General features: G+C 48.0%; 2 protein-coding genes across 2 annotated transcripts in view; one reads left to right on the top strand and one right to left on the bottom strand.

Annotated features, from left to right (window-relative positions):
- LGMN (legumain) overlaps window positions 1-24,877 on the bottom strand; it is a 1,022,235-nt gene that overhangs the window by 430,933 nt on the left and 566,425 nt on the right. The window lies entirely within an intron of this gene.
- UBR7 (ubiquitin protein ligase E3 component n-recognin 7) overlaps window positions 1-24,877 on the top strand; it is a 367,041-nt gene that overhangs the window by 275,783 nt on the left and 66,381 nt on the right. The gene's annotated exons all lie outside the window — the stretch shown is intronic.

Raw genomic sequence — 24,877 nt, 5'->3', positions numbered from 1 at the left:
TTTCTTCCAACATTAGAAACAAAACAAAAGGAACTGTCCTTTCCGCTCTCGGATTTTTCGAGTGTGCCTTTTATTCATCTACTTTATTTTGATGTTTCTTTACTATGTAATTTACTTATTGTAAGCATGATCTTTTAAAAATATATCTGGTTTTGAAATACAAAAATACAGGCTGGGCGCCGTGTCTCACGCCTGTAATCCCAGCACTTTGGGAGGTTGAGGCGGGTGGATCACGAGGTCAGGAGTTTGAGACCAACCTGGCCAATATGGTGAAACCCCGTGTCCACTAAAAATACAAAAAAAAATTAGCCAGGCATGGTGGTGCATGCCTGTAATCCCAGCTACTCGGGAGGCTGAGGCAGAAGAATCGCTTGAACCTGGGAGGCACAGGTTGCAGTGAGCCGAGATGGTGCCACTGCACTCCAGCCTGGGTGACAAGCGAGACTGTCTCACAAAAAAAAAAAAAAAAAAAAAAACACAACCCTATATATGTGTGTATATATGTATACACATATATATGCATATATATACACACACCTATATACACACACACGCACACACACACATCATTTTTAAAAAGAAAGAAACAAAGCCTTGCCCTCCTGCAGCCCACACTCTAGTCGTGGAAACAAGCCATTCACAAACAAAAAAATGCATACTACAATCTCACGTGGTCAGGGGTGGGTGAGGAGAAAGAATAAAACGAGGGCCTAGATGTGGTTCTTGCCCAGGGTGGCAGCGCCGCCTAGCGTACATTTTTGAAATTTCTATAGGTTTTTTTCTAGTTGTCCCATTGAGTGGGGACACAGCAGGCGCTCAGCTGGCTGGAGTCAGGCACGCCAGACATGCTGCGATGCACAAGATAGTTGGAGAGGTGAGGGGATGAAAACTGATCTCCTCACGTGACTTTAGAATGTCGCAGCAGACATCCATGCATGTGAAAATTCTGTTTATAAGTATTTGAGGCCGGGCGCGGTGGCTCAAGCCTGTAATCCCAGCACTTTGGGAGGCCGAGACGGGCGGATCACGAGGTCAGGAGATCGAGACCATCCTGGCTAACACGGTGAAACCCCGTCTCTACTAAGAAATACAAAAAACTAGCCGGGCGAGGTGGCAGGCGCCTGTAGTCCCAGCTACTCGGGAGGCTGAGGCCGGAGAATGGCGTGAACCCGGGAGGCGGAGCTTGCAGTGAGCTGAGATTCCGCCACTGCACTCCAGCCTGGGCTACAGAGCGAGACTCCGTCTCAAAAAAAAAAAAAAAAAAAAAAAAAAAAAATAAGTATTTGAGCCTAGAACCTCACTTGGTTTTATAATCAAGCACGAAGTATTTTGTACACAGATTTATCACTCAGTGAATTTCCAGGAATTCAAGAACCTTGTACATGGAGGGAAGGTTGTACTTCATTTTGTTTGGAACTCCACCGAGAGTTGTTTACTGTTTGAGGAAATCATGTCTCTGCCAATTTCAAGTAAACATCTCACAACCTCAGTCTACGTATATTTGCAGATAGCCACCAGAGCATTCATTTACTGAAGTATGTATTCAATTATTAAAAGTTAATTTCTGCCAGGCGCAGTGGCTCACGTCTGTAATCCCAGCACTTTGGGAAGCCAAGGCGGGCAGATTGCCTGAGATCAGGAGTTCAAGAACAGCCTGGCCAACATGGCGAAACCTCGTCTCTACTAAAAATGTAAAAATTAGCCGGCTATGGTGGCGCATGCCTGTAATTCCAGCTACTCAGGAGGCTGAGGCAAGAGAATTGCTTGAACCTGGGAGGCAGAGGTTGCAGTGAGCTGAGATCGTGCCACTGCACTCCAGCCTGGACTACAGAGTGAGATTCCAACTTAAAAAAAAAAAAAAAGTTAATTTCCTGACTGGGCTCAGTGGCTCATGCCTGTCTGTAATCCCAGCACTTTGGGAGGCCGAGGCAGGTGGATCACCTGAGGTCAGGAGTTCGAGACCAGCCTGACCAGTATGGTGAAACTCTGTCTCTACTAAAAATACAAAAATTAGCTGAGTGTGGTGGTGCATGCTTGTAGTCCCAGCTATTTGGGAGTCTGAGACAGGAGAATCGCTTGAACCAGGGAGTCGGAAGTTGCAGTGAGCTGAGATCATGCCACTGCACTACAGCCTGCACAACAGAGAGAGACTCTGTCTCAAATAAATAAATAAATAAAATTTTAAAAGTTAATTTCCTTTTCTTTCTTACATAAATTACACTACATCCTATTGCTTTTTTAAAGTGTATGCTTGGGTAGGTTTTATTGCCTGTGAATTTATTTCATGCTTGTAAAGGGGAGGGCACATGACAACGTGTCATAAAAAGGGTGTATTTGATCTCAATGGTGGTGGGCTGAGAACCAGGGGAGTGGAAAGGGGTCGAGCAGGTCAGAGGTCAGGGCAGATGTGCCAATGAGCAGAGGCAACTGGAGGAAGGCATGAGCCATGAGCATGTCTGGGAAAGGCTTCTGGAAAAAAGGAAGGAACAGTGAGTGTCAGCTCATTGTCCTGCAGGGAAAGAGGGATGCACCATAAGGCCTTGTCAACTGCAGCAAGACCATGAACTCTCTTCCCATCTCCTTGGTCAGTGCTGAGGATTCAGGATTGAACTAGCAGGACAGATATGTCCCAGGGTCAGGACCAAGCAGGGAGAAACATCATCTGATTTCCTTTTTTTTGAAACAGAGTCTCGCTCTGTTGCCCTGGCTGGAGTGTCGTGGTGCAATCACAGCTCACTGCAGCCTCGATCTCCTGGTTCAAGCAATTCTCCCACCTCAGCCTCCTGAGTAGCTGGAACCACAGGCAGTGGTCACCATGCCCGGCTAATTTTATTTTATTTTTTTGGCAAAGATGAAGTCTCCCTGTGTTGCCCAAGTAGGTCTCAAATTCCCGTGCTCAAGAGATCCTCCCACCTTGGCCTCCCAAAGTGCTGGGATTACAGGTGTGAGCCACTGCGCCCAGCCCATTCCCTTTTTTTTTTCTTTTTTTTCTTTTTTGTGACAGAATCTCGCTCTGTTGCTCAGGCTGGAGTGCAGTGGCGTGCTCCCAGCACACCACAACCTCCACCTCCCAGGTTCAAGTGATTTTCCTGCCTCAGCCTCCTGAGTAGCTGGGACTATAGGCGTGCATCACCATACCGGGCTAATTTTAAAATTTTATTAGGGACGGGGTTTCACTATGTTGGCCAGGCTGGTCTTGAACTCCTGACCTGGTGATCCACCCACCTCGGCCTCCCAAAGTCCTGGGATTACAGGTGCGAGCCACTGTGCCTGGCACAATTTCCTCTTCTTTTCTTTTCTTTTTTTTTTTTAAAAAAAAGAAAAACCTCACCATAGCTGCCTTGTGGAGAGTGCCTGGGAGACTACTGCAGGAGTCCGGCCATATTGTGACTTAGATTAGGGCAGAAGAGACGGTTGGATTTGTGATATATTTTGAAGGCCAGACCCACAGAATTTGCTGACAGAAGTTTGATTAAAAAAAAAAAATGCATGGTAGCACATGCCTATAGTCCCAGCTACTTGAAAGACTGAGGCAGGAGGATGGCCTGAGCCCAGGATCTTGAGACTCACTTGGACAACACAGTAAGACCCCTATCCCTTTAAAAAAAAAATTAAATTTAGTAAGGCCCCCATCTCTTTAAAAAAATGAATTTAGTGAGACCCCCATCTCTTTAAAAATATAATTAAATTTAGTAAGACCCCCATCTCTTTAAAAATAATAATTAAATTTAATAAGACTCCATGTCTTTAAAAAATAATTAAATTTAGTAAGACCCCCATCTCTTTAAAAAAAAAGTAAATTTAGTAAGACTCTCATCTCTTTAAAAAAATAATTAAATTTAATAAGACCCCATCTCTTTAAAAAATAATTACATTAAGACCCCCAGCTCTTTAAAAAAAATTAAATTTAGTTAGACCCTCATCTCTTTTTAAAAAATTAAATTTTAAAGTTTAAAAAATTAAAAAAAAAAATACTGTAGTCAAGTGCCTGCCCCTCCAGAAAAGACGGTAGAGGGAGACAGCTGGCTAACCCACAGGGGATATTCAGGTTTCCAGTTAGAGGGTTATATTGAGAAAGGTTTCACATTTTGAAAACACAACAGATCCCTAAACATACAAAAGATGAAAGGTTTTTTGAAAACTTATTAGTATATTTTTAAGTCGGGAGGTAGGTTTGAGGGCAGGGGAATTGTTTTATTGTTATGTTTTTTGAATTACATATATATGTGACATATTTTCTCTCGTGTGTGTTAAATATTACATAACAATACCTTTTGAAAAAGCTTGGCACTGACATCATTTGTGAACCTGGGGCTTTATTTCCTGGACAAAACCAGAACTGGCCAGAGCATGGGCAGCCTCAGACAGGCAGGTGGAGGTCAAAGGAACACTGCAGTGGGGAACAGGGCGGTGGCACTGGACTTGGAGAGTTTCTGAATTAATATTTGCCATGTGACCTCAGGCGGGTTCCTCCACTTCTCTAGACTCAGTATCCTCATCTAGAAAACAGGGACAATAATAGTGCCTCCTACTGCTAGTGCTGTGAGGACTCAGAAGAGGTAACAGGCCGGGCACGGTGGCTTACACCTGGAATCGCAGCAATTTGGGAGGCAGAGATGGGAGGACTGGTTAAGCCCAGGAGTTTGAGACCAGCCTGGGCAACATGGCAAAACCCTCTCTCTTCTAAAAATGTTAAAATTGGCTGGGCATGGTGGTACGTGCCTGTAGTCCCAGCTACTCGGGAGGCTGAGGCAGGAGAGTCCCTTGAACCCAGGAGTTCAAGGCTGTGGGATTGCACCATTGCACTCCAGCCTGAGCAACATAGTGAGACCTTGTCTCTATGTTAAATTAGCCAGGCATGGTGGTGCACACCTGTGGTCTCAACTACTAGAGGGGCTAAAGGGGGAGGACTACTTGAGCCCAGGAATTCAAGACTAGCCTGAGTAACATGGTGAAACTCTATCTCTACAAAAAAATACAAAAATTAACCAGGTGTGGTGGCACACACCTGTGGTCCCAGCCACTTGGGAGGCTGAGGTGTGGGACTCACTTGAGCCTGGGTGGCCGAGGCTGTAATGAACCATGACCACACCACTGCACTCCAGCCTGGGTGACAGAGTGAAACTCTGTCTCAAAAAAAAAGAGAGATCATATACACGAAGCCTCCCACACAATGCCTGGCACATCAAGTCATGCTAACACAAGATGGTAGATGTTGCTTTCATCATTGCAGTGGTATTTGAGGATGGGGTTAAAAGAAGGAGGTTGCCAGGCACAGTGGCTCACACCTGTAATCTGAACACTTTGGGAGGCCAAAGCAGGTGGATCACCTGAGGTCAAGAGTTCCAGACCAGCCTGACCAACATGGTGAAACCCCGTCTCTACTAAAAATACAAAAATTAGCTGGGTGTGGTGGGGGCACCTATAGTTCCAGCTACTCTGGAGGCTGAGGGAGAGGAATCACTTGAACCCGGGAGGTGGAGATTGCAGTGAGTTGAGATCATGCCATTGCACTCCAGCCTGGGTGACAAGAGCAAGACTCTGTCTCAAACAAAACAAAACAAAAAGAAGGGAGTTGGTTGGATGCTCTTAAAGAGCAGCTACCTTAGCATCAGGCACCCTAGAAGCAGTTAGACCCCCACCCTGGGGGTGTTGGAGAAGCTTCAGGTTTCGTACCGTCAGCCTTCTTCAAAGGTGTCCGGCAGTTCAGCCCCTTCCATTACCTTCTTTCTACAGGCAGGTCACAAATTCAATGTTCCATCTTCCCCGAGGCCCAGTGTTTTCTCCAGGAGGTGAGTTCATGTTGCACCTATAAGCAGGCTAAATGGGAAGCCATATTGTAAGAAGGACGCTATTTGATGGGCAAGGGAAGCAGAGGAGTTGAGACTATTTTATTTAAAAATTTTTTGAGACAGCATCTCACTCTGTGACCCAGACTGGAGTGCAATGGCACGATTATGGCTCATTGCAGCCTTGACCTCCCAGTCTCAAGTGATCCTCCCACCTCAGCCTCCTGAGCACCTGGGACCACAGGTACATGCTATCAGGCCCAGCTAATTTTTTTATTTTTTGTAGAGATAGGGTCTCATTTCTTTGCCCAGGCTGGTCTCAAATTCCTGGGCTCAAGCGATCCTTCCGCCTAGGCCTTCCACAGTGCTGGGATTACAGGCGTGACCCGTGGCACTTGGCCAGATTGATACTATCTTAACTTGTGACTCTGGTCTCTTCCCCTTTCCCTTGGTCATGTCTGAGAACTTGGCCAGCTTATCTGGGAGGTCAGGCAGGAGGAAGAGACCTGTGTGGGCAGAGGATGGGTTCGCACAGGGGTCTGAGCAAACATGGTCCTCAAATTCATCTGCAGCCTCAAACTCCAGGGCTCAAGAGATCCTCCCACCTCAGCCTCCCAAGTAGCTGGTACTACAGGCATGTGCCACCACGCCTGGCAATAAAGTATGTTTTGACAGGTGAGAAAACTAAGTCTCAGAGAGACAAAGTGACTTGCTCACAGTCATAAGCCATAAGGGACGGAGCAAGAATGGGAAACCAGATCTCTGAGACCCCAAAGTACAGGTTCTTCCTTCCCCTGGTACCACATTTGAGGTGCTCCTCCTCCTTTGCCCAAGGCACTTCCCCACACCCTGAGCCCCCTCATCCCACGGGTGCTGGGAATATACTGGCCATGGTGACTCCTGCTTCCCCGCTTCTGCGTGTGCCAGGCCTCTCTTTGGTTGGAATCTTTGTCCCTTACTAATGCTAATGGCACACCTTTGTGCTTAGACAGCTGGGTTGTGGCTGTAGCTACACTGTGATCTCTTTTTTTTTTTTGAGATGGAGTCTCACTCTGTTGCCCAGGCTGGAGTGCAGTGGTGCGATCTCAGCTCACTGCAACCTCTACCTCCCAGGTTCAAGCGATTCTCCTGCCTCAGCCTCCTGAGTAGCTGGGATTACAGGCGCCCGCCACCATGCTGGACTAATTTTTGTATTTTTAGTAGAGATGGGGGGTTTCACCATGTTGGCCAGGCTGGTCTTGAACTCCTGACCTCAAGTCATTCGCCTGCCTCAGCCTCCGAAAGTGCTAGGATTACAGGCGTGAACCACTGTGCCTGGCCACCGTGAGCTCATGACTAGAAAATAGGTGTTGGGACACACCTCAGTCATACCTCAGTCATCCTTCTACTCAAATAACACAACAATAGGTGCTTCCCTTGAGAAGCTCCCGTGTAGTAAAATACTTGAAAAATCAACATAAATTTGAAAATGCTAAATCCTGAGACAGGAGCATGCTTCGGGTAGAGGGGCACACAGGATGCAGGAAACACTTCTGAGTAAAGAAGATATTTGGTCCATGAGTATCTTGAAACAACATGCATGTGTTTTTGTGTCTGTGTGTTTCTTGCAGGAGAAAGTCCCTGATCTTTATCAGATTCTCCAAATGATTGACAGCTCATCGAGCAGAGAGTCTGGGCCACAGGTTGAGAAGACTAAGCGGCCAGGGCATGGGGACGGGGTGGCATGAAAGAGTCTGGAGGTACAAGGAGGACAAGGGCCACCACTCAGAGGAGCACGGACGCCCCTCTTAGGGCAATAGACAGTTATTGCCTAGGTGGGTCTCAGTTTTCCACATGGCCTGTGTCATCTAACCCTCAGAGTTCTGGTCTGTCTCACCATGTCTAAGGGACACAATGAATAGCTGAGAACAAGCTTCCTACAAACATCAGGGGAGGCTTCTCACAGGCGATCTATTGGGTCTTGAAGCATGAAGAGGAATTTTCCTGGCACATGTTTTAATCAGACTCTAAGCTGTAAGTTACAGAAATTCCCCAGAATGGCCTTAAATCCAGTGGCATGCCTATAAATGTTTAATAAGCAGCTCTTAGGGAGGGATACCTGATTGGCAGTAATTACCAATTTCTGTAGCATAAATACTGCCACCATGGCAAATTTCTTTCTTTTTCTTTTTCTTTTTTTTCCCTACTGAGACAGAGTCTCTGTCGCCCAGGATGAAGTGCAGTGGTGCAATCTCTGCTCACTGCAACCTCTGCCTTCTGAGTTCAAGCAATTCTCCTGCCTCAGCCTCCCGAGTAACTGGGATTACAGGCGCTCGCCACCACGCCTGGCTAATTTTTGTATTTTTAGTAGAGACAGGGTTTCGCCATGTTGACCAGGCTGGTCTCTAACTCCTGATCTTAGGTGATCTGCCCGCCTCCCAAAGTGCTGGGATTACAGGCATGAGCCACGGTGCCCAGTCCTCCCCATAGCCAATTTCAAGCTACCAATGTGATGTCACTGAAGAAGTATGCCCAGTTGGCTCACATGGAGGAAGTATGCCCAACTGGTTCACATGGAAGAAGTATGCCCAGCTGGCTCGCATGGAGGAGGTATGCCCAACTGGCTCGCATGGAGGAGGTATGCCCAACTGGCTCGCATGGAAGAAGTATGCCCAACTGGCTCACATGGAGGAGGTATGCCCAACTGGCTCGCATGGAGGAAGTATGCCCAACTGGCTCGCATGGAGGAAGTATGCCCAGTTGGCTCGCATGGAAGAAGTATGCCCAACTGGCTCGCATGGAGGAAGTATGCCCAGTTGGCTCGCATGGAGGAAGTATGCCCAACTGGTTCGCATGGAGGAAGTATGCACAACTGGCTCGCATGGAGGAGGTATGCCCAACTGGCTCGCATGGAGGAGGTATGCCCAACTGGCTCGCATGGAGGAGGTATGCCCAACTGGCTCGCATGGAGGAGGTATGCCCAACTGGCTCGCATGGAGGAGGTATGCCCAACTGGCTCGCATGGAGGAGGTATGCCCAACTGGCTCGCATGGAGGAGGTATGCCCAACTGGCTCGCATGGAGGAGGTATGCCCAACTGGCTCGCATGGAGGAGGTATGCCCAACTGGCTCGCATGGAGGAGGTATGCCCAACTGGCTCGCATGGAGGAGGTATGCCCAACTGGCTCGCATGGAGGAGGTATGCCCAGTTGGCTCGCATGGAGGAGGTATGCCCAGTTGGCTCGCATGGAGGAAGTATGCCCAACTGGTTCGCATGGAAGAAGTATGCACAACTGGCTCGCATGGAGGAAGTATGCACAACTGGCTCGCATGGTCATGGTGAGTGGCTCTAGCACATCACCACTTCAGTCCCATTGACTGTAAGAATCTTGGTCTCAGCCAAGTGGGGTGGCTCACACCTGTAATCCCAAAACTTTGGGAGGTCGAGGCAGAAGGATTGCCTGAGCCCAGGAATTCAAGACCAGCCTGGGCAACATAGTGAAATCTCTGTCCCTACAAAAAAATTTTTAAAAATTGGTCAGGTGCGGTGGAACGTGCCCATAGTCCCAGCTACTCAGGAGGCTGAGGTGGGAGGATCACTTGAGCCCAGGTGGAGGTTGTCGTGAGGTATGATCATGCCACTGTACTCTAGCCTGGGTGACAGAGTGAGACCCTATCTTGAACGAAAAAAAAAACAAAACACAAAAACGAAGAATCTTGGTCTCACAGGAACCAAGACTGGAGATGCCGCTGGGATCTCAGGATTGGACTGGAAGCAGGAACTGGTGTGTTTCAGTAGCCCTAGGCCATCCTTCTCTCTCTCTTCATGCGCATTCCTCTGTGGTCATTCTGTCTCCTGTTCTGGCAGATTGACTTTCTCTGTTCCCCAGTCCATAGAACGAAGAATTGCTGTTGCTAACACTATCCAGGTTTTCATGTCCCTCCTGAGAGAAAAGAAGCCAGACCAAAGCTTGGCCTCTTTTAGTCCCAACTTCAAATTCCCTAAGAAGGAGCCCATTGGTGCATCCTGGGGTAAGTGTCCAACCAGCTGTGACTAGAGGGCTGGATGTTATTCCAATATGGCCACCAAGACTTTGGGTTCTGTAACCACAGGGTGTGGGGGCGGGGAAGTGGGAAGTAATCAGAGAAAAAAGAAGCAAGATCTGAGTAACCTACTCATTAGGGATCTGGCCGGCAGCAAATGGGGAAAATTAATCATATCATATTTCACAGTATCTCCTCTAGCCTTTTGAACTATCTGTCCAGGTAGTCACTAATTCATTCATTTATATTAATTCAAGAATACATTCAGCCTTAATTTGACATTTTTTTTTTTAACTTTTTTTTTTTGAGACGGGGTCTCACTTTGTCACTCAGGCCGGAGTGCAGTGGCACGAGCATAGCTCAGGGCAGCCTCAACCTCAACCTCCTGGGCTCAAACGATCCTCCTGCCTCAGCCTCCTGTGTAGCTGGGACCACAGGCACACATGACTATGCTCCGCTAATTTTTTAATCTTCTGTGGAGATAAGGTCTCACTTTGTTGCCCAGGCTGGTCTCAAACTCCTCAACTCAAGTGATCCTCCCACCTCAGCCTCCCAAAGTGCTGGGATTACAGATATGAGCCACTGCACCCAGTCTATTTTGACATTTATTGAATATATATTCTATATTAGAAATTCTGGCGCTGGCGCAGTGACTCACACCTGTAATTCCAGCACTTTGGGAGGCCGAGGCGGGCAGATCACCTGAGGTTGGGAGTTCGAGACCAGACTGACCAACATGGAGAAATCCTGTCTCTACTAAAAATTAAAAAATTAGCCGGGCGTGGTGGCACATGCCTGTAATCCCAGCTACTCAGGAGGCTGAGGCAAGAGAATCGCTTGAACCCGGGAGGCGGAGGTTGCGGTGAGCCAAGATCGCGCCTCTGCACTCCAGCCAGGGCAACAGAGTAAGACTCTGTCTCAAAAAAAAAAAAAAAGAAAGAAAAGAAAAAGAAAAAAGAAAAAGAATTTCTTGAGGCTAAAAACGAAGGAAAAGTTGAGTAAGATTTAGTCGCTGCCCTCAAAGAGTTTGCAATCTGGAAATAAGGCAAAGCATCCATAATACAACATGGAAAAAGGTTTGCAGAAAGTATGTAGATAGGGCTGATCCCCAGAGGACTCAACGGGGAGCTGTGGGAGGCAGCCTCCAAGATGACCCCAGGAATCGTTTCTCCCATACCACACCCTGTTTACAATTCCTGGGCCTCATCTGCTCCCTATTCCTGGTACCCCTGCTCCTGACACTTGAAAAATGCATACCTGGAGACTAAGGTTGGTGCCCACCCCCACAGCGATTGGGTCAAAGGAGAACACACGTCCCTCTATGGACCAATCACAGTCTGTGAGGCAGAGCCCAGGACTTAGGCTGAAACTATGGGAAAGGAACATTCTTTGCACTTAGGAACAAGCCAGAGCTGCTGATGGCAAACTGCCTCCGTGGAGGGAGAGGCTGCGTAACGTGGAGGAAAGCAAAGCCTAGAGGTGGGCAGAGGAGCCTCCTCACGCATTGCTTCAGCACCGTGCTTCATACACGGACGTTTCTACTCAGCCAGCCAGAGGTGGTAACTTGGCTTGAGTTCCCAGAAAGCAGAGCTTGAGGTAAAGGCCTGTTTGCTCCTACTCTATAAGGGAGGGCCATCGCAGAAAGCACCGAGGAGAGACCATGGGAGAGAGGAGAGAAGGAACCACAGTGGCTATGAGGCTTCTCCTCTTGAAAGTCCATTGAGGATGAAAAGGGCCAGAATGTATCCACTTTCCCCATCTCCCATCAGTCAAAGGTTTGCTTCATGGGGCATTAACTCCCCACCGCCCTCACCCCCGCAGGCTGCCGGCTAATTCCTTTGCAGGGACTGCTGGCAGCCCTGGAACTGACAGGCGGGAATTAAACAAGTAACTGCAACGTGGTGAGGGTTTTGAAGAAAGAGCACAGGGTAGCCAGAGGCACTGGCTCATGCCTGTAATCCCAGCACTTTGCGAGGCCAAGGGTGGCAGATCATTTCAGGTCAGAAGTTTGAGACCAGACCTGCCTTGGCCAACGAGGTGAAACCCTGTCTCCATTAAAAATACAAAAATTAACCAGCGTGGTAGTGCACCAACAAGGTGAAACTCCGTCTCTAAAAAACATTAAAAAAAATAGCCGGGCGTGGTGGCGCCTGCCTGTAGTCCCAGCTACTTGGGAGACTGAGGCAGGAGAATTGCTTGAACCCGGGAGACAGAGGTTGCAGTGAGCCGAGATCGTGCCAGTGCACTCCAGCAAGGCAGATCACAGTGAGCCAAAGTGAGACTGGGGGAAAAAAAAAAAAAGCAAAGAAGGAAGGAAAGGGAGAGAGAGAGAAAGAAAGTGAGCACAGGGTATTCTGGGCGTGGGTCAGGAAAGGCCTTCTAAGGAGGTCGTGAGTCCAGATGCTGACCCAAAGGAAGAGTAGGCGTCAGCCAGGCCAAGGGGTGCAGACAGGGAAGAGTCATCGGGAAGCGAAAACCACATGTGGGGACCCTTGAGGCCAGAATGAGCAGGGTGTGTTTGCGGAACTAAAAGAAGGCCGACACTGCAGCAGCATTCAGAGCAAGGCAGATCACAGTGAGCATTTATAGAGCACCAAGTATACACACACGGACGTAGCCACCTATTGTTTGAGCTGCCCTGCCCCTTCTCCCTTTTTTTCTGGGAGCTGTGCCTTCTTCCTTCCTGCCCGGGCACATGGTTACCATAGGAACAGCCCTCTGGCCGTTGATTGGACTAGAGGTGAACACCTCACCGAGGCGGGACAATCAGAGCCTAGGCCTGAGAAGACTGGGGAGGTCAGGGCCCAGAGGGTGATTGAGGCTGTCAATGCAGGGCTGGGCAAGTTGCACGTTAACTCAGGAGATGTTGGCAGCCAGGTTTTCAGTGGACCAGGAAGCGATGAAAGACACTTCTGCAGAGGTGTTAATGAGGCAGGCAGGGAGATGAGGAAATGTGAGAGCGCCTGGTGCCCGGTCATCCTAGACGTGGCTGCACCCCTGCCCTGGAGCTGCTTGAAACAAAGCTCGCTTGTTGCTTAAACTGCATCCAGTGGGTTTCTGTCAGTTTCCTGACAAAACAAGTCCTAACTCATACCTTACCAAGTGCTAGGGCTTTATAGATGCATAAATATGGCAGGGTCTCTGCCCTGAAGAAGGTTATAAACCAATGGGAGAGACAGACACGTACTCTAAACATTAACTGCAGGGCGATAAGTGCTATAATGAAAGTTTGTCCAAAGCAGGGAGGTTGTGCAGAGATAAATTAAGATCACAGATGTAAAAGGATTTCGAAAAGAAAAATGTGTTATGTAAGTCCCCTAGAATTATACTTATGAAAATCAATTGATTTCTTTCAATTTAATCGATAACACAGCCACTTCATTTCAGAATGACGCTGTTTTGTAAGGCAGTGCTGGCCTGTAATCCGGCAACGGGAAAATTATCCAGGGTCTCATGCTTTTATTTCGTCATTTGTGTTTGGTGAGTAGATAGATAAATAACCTCGCAGTTTCCCAGAGAATCAGGAAGCGTTTGACGGTTTGCCCTTGCAGCCTGTGTTGCAATTTTCGTTTTCGTTTTTTTTTCCTGAGACAGAGTCTCACGCTGTCACCCAGGCTGGGGTGCAGTGGCGCAATCTTGGCTCACTACAACCTCTGCCTCCTGGGTTCAAGTGATTCTTGTGTGTCAGCCTCCCAAATAGCTGGGATTACAGGCATGCACCATCATGCATGGCTAATTTTCGTATTTTTAGTAGAGATGGGGTTTCGCCATGTTGGCCAGGCTGGTCTCGAACTCCTGTCCTCAAGTGATCTGCCTGCCTCGGCCTTTCAAAGTGCTGGGATTACAGGCGTGAGCCACCGTGGCTGGCCCCTGTGTTGCAATTTCCTGCCCTGCCTGCATCAACCTCTCCTTGACTCCATGAAATGAAAAGTCTGCTGATGCACTAAAATAAAATCTTGCAAGTGAATCACTGATTGAGTTTGCTGATTGACATACATACCATTGCCACGTTAACCACATGACAGTGACATTATGTCTGGAGAGAAGGTGTGACCCTTTCCACCTACACAAACTTCAAAATCATCCCATTCAGGGGTGCCTCATAATGTTTGAATAATTTGTGAAAGAATAATGATATCTTATTGAGAAATACCTTCCCTCTACCCTCATCACAGGCAGACACCTGTTTATTCCTGTTGGGTTTTTTTGTTTCTTTTTTTTTTTTTTTTAGATTTAGAGAGGGTCTTGTTCTGTTACACAGGCTGGAGTGTAGTGGTATGATCACAGTTCACTGCAACCTCAACCTCCTGGACCCAAGTTATCCTCCCGTCTCAGCCTCCCAAGTAGCTGGGACTACAGGCACGCACCACCACTCCCAGCTCTTTTTTTTTTTTTTTTTTGAGAGATAGGGTCTCACTATGTTGCCCAGACTGGTCTCCAAGTCCTGGCTTCGAGTGATCCTCCCACCCCGGCCTCCCAAAGTGCTGGAATTACAGGCATGAACCACCATGCTTGGCCGTCCTGCCAACTTTTTGATGGTGGAAATGAAAACACAGGATGTGCTTTGGTGTCAAGATGACCTAGGTTCAAATCCCAGTTCTACTGATGGCCAGCTGTGTGGTCTTGGGCAACTTAACCTACCAGAGCTTCAGTTTCCTCAGCTGTTGAAGAAAAAAAAAAAAAAACCCTGACAAAAGATGAGTGGTAGGTGGAGAAGACGATGGAATGAGATAGGCCTCCAAGGGTTAGATGGGAGAAGGTGAGGCCAGGCGTGGTGGCTGATGCCTGCAATCCCAGCACTTTGGGAGGCCGAGATGGGCCAATCACCCGAGGTCAGGAGTTCGAGATCAGCCTGGCCAACATGGCGAAACCCTGCCTCTACCAAAAATACAAAACGTAGTGGAGCATGGTGGTGCATACTGGTGGTCGCAGCTACTCAGGAGGCTGAAGCAGGAGAATCGCTTAAACCTGGGAGGCAAAGGTTGCAGTGAGCCAAGATCTTGCCATGCTACTCCAGCCTGGGCAACAGAGCAAGACTCCATCTCAAAAAAACAAACAAACAAACAAACAAAAAACAGAGAAGGTGGGTAAGGCTGGGAGGGCAATACTTCTTTCCCAGCCGACGTCATCTCCTAGGCATCAGAATCTGATCGAGTCAGTTACATTTCATGAGAATGGCAGGTTTCTGAAGACTTGTATCATTTACAACTCAAAAACTCAAGAATAATTTCTCCTAAGAATAGCTCTAAAGTTGGGGGGCATGATCCTCAGAACACAGATTCTACAGCCATTGCAGTATTGTGCTTTCGTTGAGCCTTTGCTGTCTGTATCACTGCTAGTATTTTGCAAAACGCTCACACATAAATTACAACAAGTGCCCTCACAGGGATCGGAGCACCTCCTCGCAGCACTTTATCTCAGCTAACTGTTCTGTAGCAGTGATTACAACACCGATGATGCGCTTGTCAGCTGGAATGCTCCAAGACCACTAAATGAAGCTCCAGCATGCCTGAGTCCCAGCATGCCTGAGTCCCAGCACGCCTGGACGCTGCTGCTCCCAGTGGCTGACTTGGGATAGGATGTATATTTCTGTTTACCTGCTAGAGTGGTGCCATCCCATGGGATGGTCATAAACAGTGTACAATTCAGAGTCCCACCAGTTTTGAAATGAAGGGATTCTTGATTTTTTTCCTTCCTTCCTTCCTTCCTTCCTTCCTTCCTTCCTTCCTTCCTTCCTTCCTTCCTTCCTTCCTTCCCTCCCTCCCTCCCTCCCTCCCTCCCTCCCTCCCTTCCTTCCTTCCTTCCTCTCTCTCTCTCTCTCTCTCTCTCTCTCTCTTTCTTTTTGATGGAGTCTCGCTGTTGTCACCCAGGCTGGAGTGCAATGGCGCCATCATGGCTCACTGCGACCTCTGCTTCCCAGGTTCAGGCGATTCTCCTGCCTCAGCCTCCCAAGTAGCTGGGACTACAAGTGTGCGCCAACATGACCGGTTAATATTTGTATTTTTAGTAGAGACAGGGTTTCACCATGTTGGCCAGGCTGGTCTCGAACTCCTGACCTCACGTGATCTGCCCACCTCGGCCTCCCAAAGTTCTGGGATTACAGGCATAAGTCACTGCGCCTGGACAAGGAATGGAAATTTATACCTCAGAAAAGAAGGAGAGTGCCACTTAGTTATGCTTTCTGGGGAAAAAAAAAAAAAAAAAAAAAAAAAAAAAAAAAAATGAAGGCCGGGTGCAGTGGCTCACACCTGTAATCCCAGCACTTTGGGAGGCCGAGGCAGGTGGATCACAATGTCGAGACCATCCTGGCCAACATGGTGAAACCCCATCTCTACTAAAAATACAAAAATTAGCTGGGCATTGTGGCACACACCTGTAGTCCCAGCTACTTGGGAGGCTGAGGCAGAAGAATCGCTTGAACCCAGAAAGCAGAGGTTGCAGTGAGCCGAGATTGTGCTACTGCACAATTTGCTGGGATTACAGGCGTGAGCCACCATGCCCCTCCTCATTTGAGCCTTTTTAAAGAAGTTTGCAGCTCATGCTTCAAGGAGGAGCAGTGGCAAGGCAATCATACAGGCCGGGTGTGGTGGCTCACTCCTATAATCCTAACACTTTGAGAGGCTGAGGTAGGAGGATCGCTTGAGCCCATGCGTTGTAGACTAGCCTGAGCAACATACCAAGATCCCATCTTTACTTTTTTAAAAAAAACAGGAACGCCGGGTATGGTGGTGCATGCCTGTAATCCCAGCACTTTGGGAGGCCGGGGTGGGTGGATCACCTGAGGCCAGGAGTTTGAGACCAGCCTGATCAACATGGTGAAATCCCATCTCTACTAAACACAGAAAATTAGCCAGGCGTGGTGGCGCATGCCTGTAATCCCAGCTACTTGGGAGGCTGAGGCAGGAGAATCACTCGAACCTGGGAGGCTGAGGTTGCAGTGAGCTGAGATCGTGCCACTGCACTCTAGCCTGGGTGACAGAGTGAGACTCTGTGTCAAAAATAATAATAAAATAAATAAATAATAAATTTTTAAAAAAATTTAAAAAAGGACCCAGGTGTGGTGGTGCACATCTGTAGTTCCAGCTACTCAGGAGGCTAAGATGGGAGGAACACTTGAGCCCAGGAGTTCAAGGCTGCAGTAAGCTGAGATCGTGCCCCTGCACTCCAGCCTAGGCAACAGAGCGAGACTCCATCTCAAAATTAAATAAAAACTTTTTTTTGAAAAGAAAGGCAATCTTACATCTTATGGGGTTTGCTTTCAGAAGGATCCCCATTCTGGCCAGGTTTGCCCCAGGCTTCCTAGAGGAGTCCCACGTCCTCACATGTAAATGAGGGGCCTACATTTGTCCTTTGAAACTCACCCCCAATTTCTTTCATCATCTGGGGTCTTCCCAAGCTGCTTCTGCAGCTCAGCAGTAGGTACTTCCGAAGCCCATGGACATGGCCCCTGAGCAATCTCTTTTTTCATCCTAATTCCCCTCCCCAAGTAACTCAGGGTGGTGCTTTTCCAACTGGCATCAGCAGCCGTATTCCTGGGGATCCACAAGCTCTGCCAGAAGTTTTGAATGTTGTGTTTTCATTTTTGGGTTATCTGGGTTACTATCCCAGAACTTTTGTGCCTTGCACAGTTTTTTTTGTTTTTGTTTTTTTTTTTGAGACCTATTCTTCCTTTGTTGCCCAGACTGGATTGCAGCGGCATGATCTTGGCTCACTGCCACCTTCGCCTCCTGGGTTCAAGCAATTCTTCTGCCTCAGCCTCCTAAGTAGCTGGGATTACAGCCACCACTCCTGGCTAATTTTGGTATTTTTAGTAGAGGCGGGGTTTCACCATGTTAGCCAGGCTGGTCTCAACCTCCCGACTTCAAGTGATCTGCCTGCCTCAGCCTCCCAAAGTGCTGGGATTACAGGAGTGAGCCACTGCACCCAGCCTGCACGATTTTATTTTATTTTATGTTATTTTATTTTATCCTTCCCATGAGTGCTCAGGATTTTGAAACCTGCTTTTCCATTTGGGTTAAGATCCTGTTCACTGCAGATGGGTCAGTGTGCAGTATCACTAAAGGCAAACATTTCACCAGAGTTCAAATACGAAAAAATGGAAAGAGAGTTGTGTGGTCCTGTGAGATGAATTTTGCAACTTTCACCTTCTTCCTATCCAAATTACAATCTGCATTAGCAGTCCGTATGGTAGTAAATAAACAGTAAAGAAATTTCATTTAATATTTTCTGTGTTATATTTTGGGAGTATATGATTAAATTGATTGGCTCATTAAAATAACAGATAAGTGGTTGAAAAAGAGTTTATTGTTCACATCCAGAAAAAAATCAATAGTGATTATGCCAGTGACTCAAATAATGATTCATTATCCAGTACAAAAAAAAGAGAAAAATCAAGTTGAAAATACATCTTTCTTCCGTTAAACCACATTATCAGTGATTCACTTTGATTCTCTTTCAGTGAAACATTATCCATCCGTCAGGTTGATTTAAAGTTGTTAACTTTAGTTCATGAGTTTTTGTTTGTATTTTTAAGTTTATTCTAGTTTAAAAAGCTGAGGCAGAATATGAACTTTTTTTTTTTTTGAGACAGTGTCTCGCTCTGTTGCCCAGGCTGGAGTACAGTGGCATGATCTCAGTTCACTGCAGCCTCTGCCTCCCAGGTGCCTCAGCTTCCAAGTAGCTGGGGCTACATGTGCGCATTACCACGCCTGGTTAACTTTTTGTAGTTTTAGTAGAGGTGGTGTTTCACCATGTTGGCCAGGTTGGTCTCGAACTCCTGGGCTCAAGCGATCCGCCTACCTTGGCCTTGCAAAGTGCTGGGATTACAGGTGTGAAGCATTGCACCCGGCCAGAATATGAACTTTTAAAATATGGAAGTTTAAGTTTTATTTTTCTTCCTTCTCTTCATTGCCTTGGCAGGATTCAACCTGATCTGGGAAGGGAATCCCCCACACCCTCGCTGCCTCCCATCCCAATCACACACTGGTGTGAATAGTTTCCTTCCCTTTCCAGTAGCATGTGAAGAATTAGTCCCTCCAGCCCGAGGGGAAGGGAAACCAGTTTCCAGTGGGTAATGACTTAGCAGTCAGTTTTATTGGGCCATCAGGACCTACCAGGGAAGAAAAGAGAGGCCTTTGTGTGAAGCGAGGGAGAGGGGAAGAGGGAGGGACTTTGAAATGCACTGTTGAGAGCCACACCAGCTTCCTGAGACCCTGGGAGCAGCACCTGTTGGTCTGCACACAGGATGGAGTCAGGTTCTCACCGGGGACAGCCCAGCTGGGGTAACAGCCAGCAACGCCACGAGACTGTCCTGTCCTATCTGGCTCCAAAGTGTGGACTCTTCTTTGAAATACTCCAGGACCCCTGAGAGCCCCGAGGGTATGTCTGGCTACCCAGTGGTGGGAACAGGAGGAGGCCCACTCCCGCAAGCGGGGATTATAGGCTCAATCTGGAGGCGCTGAGTCTGGGACAGTGACTGGGGAGGACCCCGTCAGGAAAACTATGAGGAGTGTGCGGTGGAGCAGGGTGTGAGGTGCTGGGGGAATCTGGAGGCAGGGACTGTCTGCTGTTGCTAAGAAAGCAAGGACAGGGGTGTGAGTGTCAGAGAGGCTGCCCCTTCTCTCTTCCTTCTGCCAGTCTCTCTCTAGATGGGCTGCCCTTGCCAGAAAGCCAGCTGGCCAAGTAGTCTGGAATGTGGTTTTCAGAGTCCCAGCCCCAGAGCAAGTGGACAGGTGGACTTCGGGATGAGAGACACTAGGTCAGTGGCCACCTCGCTACTCCAATTCTGGCTGATTGAAGCTGAAAAGGAATGTACCAAAGGCTACTGGGCATGTCACAGAACTAGTTTAAGAACCCAGATCAGAGGCTGGGCGCAGTGGCTCACGCCTATAATCCCAGCACTTTGGGAGGCCGAGGCAGGTGGATCACCTGAGGTCAGGAGCTGAAGACCAGCCTGGCCAACAGGGTGAAACCACATCTCTACTAAAAATACAAAAATTGGTGGGTGTAGTGGCTCACACTTGCATTCCCAGCACTTTGGGAGACCAAGGTAGGCAGATCACTTGAGGTCAGGAGTTGGAGACTAGCCTGGCCAACATGGTGAAACCCTGTCTCTACCAAAAATACAAAAAATTGACCGGGTGTGAGGGCTCACGCCTGTAATCCCAGCACTTTGGGAGGCGAAGGCAGGTGGATAATGAGGTCAGGAGTCCAAGACCAGCCTGGCCAAGATGGTGAAACCCTGTCTCTACTAAAAATACAAAAATTAGCTGGGCACAGTGGCAGTCACCTGTAATCCTCAGGAGGCTGAGGCAGAAGAATTGCTTGAACCTGGCGGGGCAGAGGCTGCAGTGAGCCGAGATCATGCGACTGCACTCTAGCCTGGGCAACGGAGTGAGACTCCATCTCGAAAAAAAATAAAAATAAAAAAATAAAAATTATATATCTATATAAATATATATATATATTTAGCAGGGTGTGGTGGCGGGTGCCTGTAATCCCAGCTACTTGGGAGGCTGGGGCAGGAGAATCGCTTGAACCCAGGAGGTGGAGGTTGCAGTGAGCTGAGATAATGCCACTGCACTCCAGCCTGGGTAACAGAGCCAGACTCCATCTAAAATAAATAAATAGATAAAATAAAATACAAAAATTAGCCAGGCCTGGTGGCACGTGCCTGTAGTCCCAGCTACTTGGGAGGCCAAGGCAGGAGAATCACTTGAACCTGGGAGGTGGCGGTTGCAGTGAGCCAAGATCACACCACTTCACTCCAGCCTGGCAGCCTGGGAGACAGACAGAGCAAGACTAGGCATCAAAAAAAAAAAAAAAAAAAAAAGACAAAAAAAGAAAAAGGAAAGAAACCAGATCAGAAATTAGGTGGCTGGGCACACTGGCTCTTGCCCGTAATGCCAACACTATGGGAGGCCAAGACAGGAGGATTGCTTGAGGCTAGGAGTTCAAGGCCAGCCTGCGCAACATAATAAGAACCTCCCCCACCGCCACCCGCTGCCCCACCACCGCCTATTTCTACGAAAATAAGATAAATTGGGCGGGAACCACAGCCCAGATCCAGACTAGTAAGGACACCACTGCCATCTAGCTGTTGCTGCCATGGTGTGGTAGATTCTATTATTTTCCAGAAAGGATTGCTTCTCTCGCCCCGCTTTGTGCTTCTCTGTGGGCAGAGTATATTGCCCTGCCCCCACTGACTTTGGGTTGGCTGTGTGACTTGCACATACTAATGGGGGATGGGCAAAGTGACCTTGGGCCGGTTCTGAGCAGAGCGCTCAGGAGGCATCCTGGATTCCTGCCCCTGCTCTTGCACTCCTGCCGTCTTGCATGAGAAGATCATACCCCAGGTAGCTGGCTGCTCCTTCAGCCTGGGGTCTGCAATAAGACATGTGGATCACACCTGATCCCAAACTACAGTCTGGACCCCAGCCCATCAGATTCCAGCAGAAGCAACCAATCATCTGACCACCCACAACTGATGCCCAGAACTGTGAGAAACGCATGCTTGATGCTAGAAGCCCCTGAGATTTGGGGGTGTTTGTTATCACAACAAAAGCTGACAGAAAATACAAAAAATACACGTGACCAGCTTTAAGTATCTCTCCAGGCCAGGTGTGGTGGCTCGTGCCTGTAATCCCAGCACTTTGAGAGGCTGAGGCGGGTGGATCACTTGAACCCAGGAGTTCAAGACCAGCCTGGCCAACATGGTGAAAACTCATCTCTATAAAAATACCAAAATTAGCCAGGCATGGTGGCACACACCTGTAATCCCAGCTACTCAGGAGGCTGAGGCAGGAGAATCACTTGAACCTAGGTGGAGGTTGTAGCGAGCCGAGATCGCGTCACTGCACTCTAGCCTAGGGGATAGTGTGAGACTCTGTCTCAAAACAAACAACAAACAAACAAATAAATAAAATAAAACTACCAAAATTAGCCGGGTGTGGTGGTGCATGCCTGTAATCCCAGCTTCACAAGAGGCCAAGGCAGGAGAATCGCTTGAACCTGGGAGGTGGAGGTTGCAGTAAGCCGAGATCGCGCCACTGCACTCCAGCTTAGGCGACAGAGCAAGACTCCATCTTGAAGAAAAAAAGAAAAAGAATCTCTCCACCCCCTGCTGCTTTGCATCCCTGGCTCCAGATACAAAATCCTATGTGGCTGTACCCCATTGGCCAAACCCGGGTCATGCATCTGTGCAGCACCTGCCAGGGAGACTGAGAACGTGTGTATTGGGTGTTTTCATTTTCTGTAGAAGGGGGTGGGCTGCATCCCTCCCTGGCCCAGTGAGACTCATGGGGTGGGTGGCCAGGGCTGAATGGTGTCCTCCAGGAATCCATGTCTGCCCAGAACCTCAGAATGTGACCTTATTTGGAAGCAGGGCCTTTGCAGATGTAATTAGTTAAGTTAAAATGAGGTCATACTGAATTAGGGTAGGCCCTAATCCAATAACTGATGTCCTTATAAGAAGAGAAAACAGAGACACGGAGAGATACGCAGGGAGAAGGCCATGTGATGACAGAGGCAGACACTGGAGTGATGTCTCCCAGCCAAGGGACGCTGAGGATTGCTGGCACCCACCACAAGCGGGGAGAAGCACAGGATAGATCCTTCCTACAGCCTTCAGTGAGTGCATGGCCCTGCTGAAACCTGGAGTCAAGACTTTTAGTCTCCAGAACTGTGAGAGATTCGAATTCTACTGCTTCACGCCACCCAGTTCGGGGTGCTTTGTGACAGCAGCCCTGGGAAATGAATACAGTGGGCAGATCCTCAAATATAGGAAGGAGGTGATGAGGGAAGTCATCCGTTTACCCCCATAAAAAAGATATGTTGACCAGGCACGGTGGCTCACGGCTATAATCCCAACATTTTGGGAGCCCGAAGTGGGCAGATCACGAGGTCAGGAGATTGAGACCATCCTGGCTAATACAGTGAAACCCCATCTTTACTAAAAATACAAAAAATTAGCCAGGTGTGGCACGCACCTGTAGTCCCAGCTACATGGGAGGCAGAGGCAGCAGAATCACTTGAACCTGGGGGTTGGGGTTTGCAGTGAGTCAAGATCATGCCATTGCACTGAAGCCTGGCGACAGAGTGAGACTGTGTCTCAAAAAAAAAGTTACATTTTCTTTTCCTATACATATTTCAGTAATATTCTGAAACAATAATTCAAGAGAAGGACTCTTGGATGTTTCTTCCTTTAAAGCAGGTGGTGGCATGCCCCTGTAATCCCAGCACTTCGGGAGGCCGAGGCAGGAGGATCACTTGAGCCCAGGAGTTTAAGGCTACAGTGAGCGATGATCACACCACTACACTCCAGCTTGGATGACAGGGAGATCCTGTCTCTAAAAAAATAAAAAATTGGGCCAGGCACAGTGACTTACACCTGTAATCCCAGCACTTTGGGAGGCCAAGGTGGGCGGATCATGAGGTCAAGAGATGGAGACCATCCTGGTCAACATGGTGAAACCCCGTCTCTACTAACAATACAAAACAAATTAGCTGGGTGTGGTAGGATGCCCCAGTAGTCCCAGCTACTTGGGAGGCTGAGGTAGGAACATCACTTGAACCCAGGAGGCAGAGGTTGCAGTGAGTTGAGATCGTGCCACTGTACTCCAACGTGGCGATAGAGCCAGACTCCATCTCAAATAAATAAATAAATAATTGGCCAGGTACAGTGGCTTATGCCTGTAATCCCAGCACTTTGGGAGGCTGAGGCAGGCCGATCACTTGAGGTCAGGAGTTCGAGAGCAGCCTGGCCAACATGGCAAAACCCTGTCTCTACTAAAAATACAAAAAAAATTAGCTTGGTGTGGTGGTGCATGCTTGTAGTCCCAGCTACTTGGGATGCTGAGGCATGAGAATCGCTTGAACTTGGTGGCAGAGGTTGCAGTGAGCCAAGATCGCACCACTGCAGTCCAGCCTGGGTGACAGAGAAAGACTCCATCTCAACAAAAAATAAAAATAAAATAAAATAATAAAAATAAAAATAAAAATTTGAAGCTGACTGTACATGAACTTGAGGAAATGTAGGCACAGCTTCCCCTGGGCAGGATAGCTTCTATGGAAGGAGTTTGGTATTTGAGGTCTCTGCCTTTTCCTAGATCCCATCTGATTCAAAGGTAATTTTGCCTGGAGATGGTGTTCAAGACCTTCGGGTGAAAAACAGGTGCCCTTTTTTTTTTTTTTTTTTTTGAGACGGAGTCTTACTCTGTCGCCCAGGCTGGAGTGCAGTGGCCGGATCTCAGCTCACTGCAAGCTCCGCCTCCCGGGTGAAATAGTTCGAATTTCAGACTACAGGTGCTGCTCTGGGGGCAGAATGCCTGGGGCTGGAGTTTGACATCTGAGCAAGACCTAAGCTGATTCATTAGCCCCAAGTCACATTCACAAATCTTAACATAATGAAACAGTGCACCCTCTTGGACTATCTCAAATCCATTTTGGAACAATGTGGGAAATAGAAATACAGTAGTCCTGTCTTATCTACAGTTTCACTTGCTGTGGTTTCAGTTACCTGCGGTCAACTGGGGCCTGAAAATATTACACGCAATAAGATATTTTGACACACAGAGGAGAGAGAGAGACCACATTTACATACCTTTTATTACAATATATTGTTATAATTGTTCTATTTTATGTTATTGTTGTCAATCTATTGCTGCTCCTAATTTATAAATTAAACTTTATCATAGTAGCTGAGCCTGGTTGCACACGCCTGTAGTCTTAGCTACTCGGGAAGCTAACATGGGAGGATCATTTGAGCTCAGGAGTTTGAGGCTACAGTAAGCCTTGATCATACCACTGTACTCCAGCCTGGGCAACATGGCATGACCCCATCTCTACAAAAACTTTTTTAAAAATTAGCTGAGTTTGGTGGTGCATGCCTATAATCCCAGCACCTGGGCAGGATGAGGCCGTAGGATTGCTTGAGACCAGGAGTTTGAGGTTACAGAGAGCTATGATTATACTGCTGTACTCCAGCCTGGGCAACAGTGTGAGACCCCATCTCTTAAAAAAAAAAAAAAAAGACCGGACGCGGTGGCTCACGCCTGTAATCCCAGCACC

Source organism: Macaca thibetana, chromosome 7 (assembly GCF_024542745.1).
Source record: "Macaca thibetana thibetana isolate TM-01 chromosome 7, ASM2454274v1, whole genome shotgun sequence".
In the NCBI taxonomy this organism is placed as follows: Eukaryota; Metazoa; Chordata; class Mammalia; order Primates; family Cercopithecidae; genus Macaca; species Macaca thibetana.
This window is presented reverse-complemented; position numbering and strand designations above follow the sequence as displayed.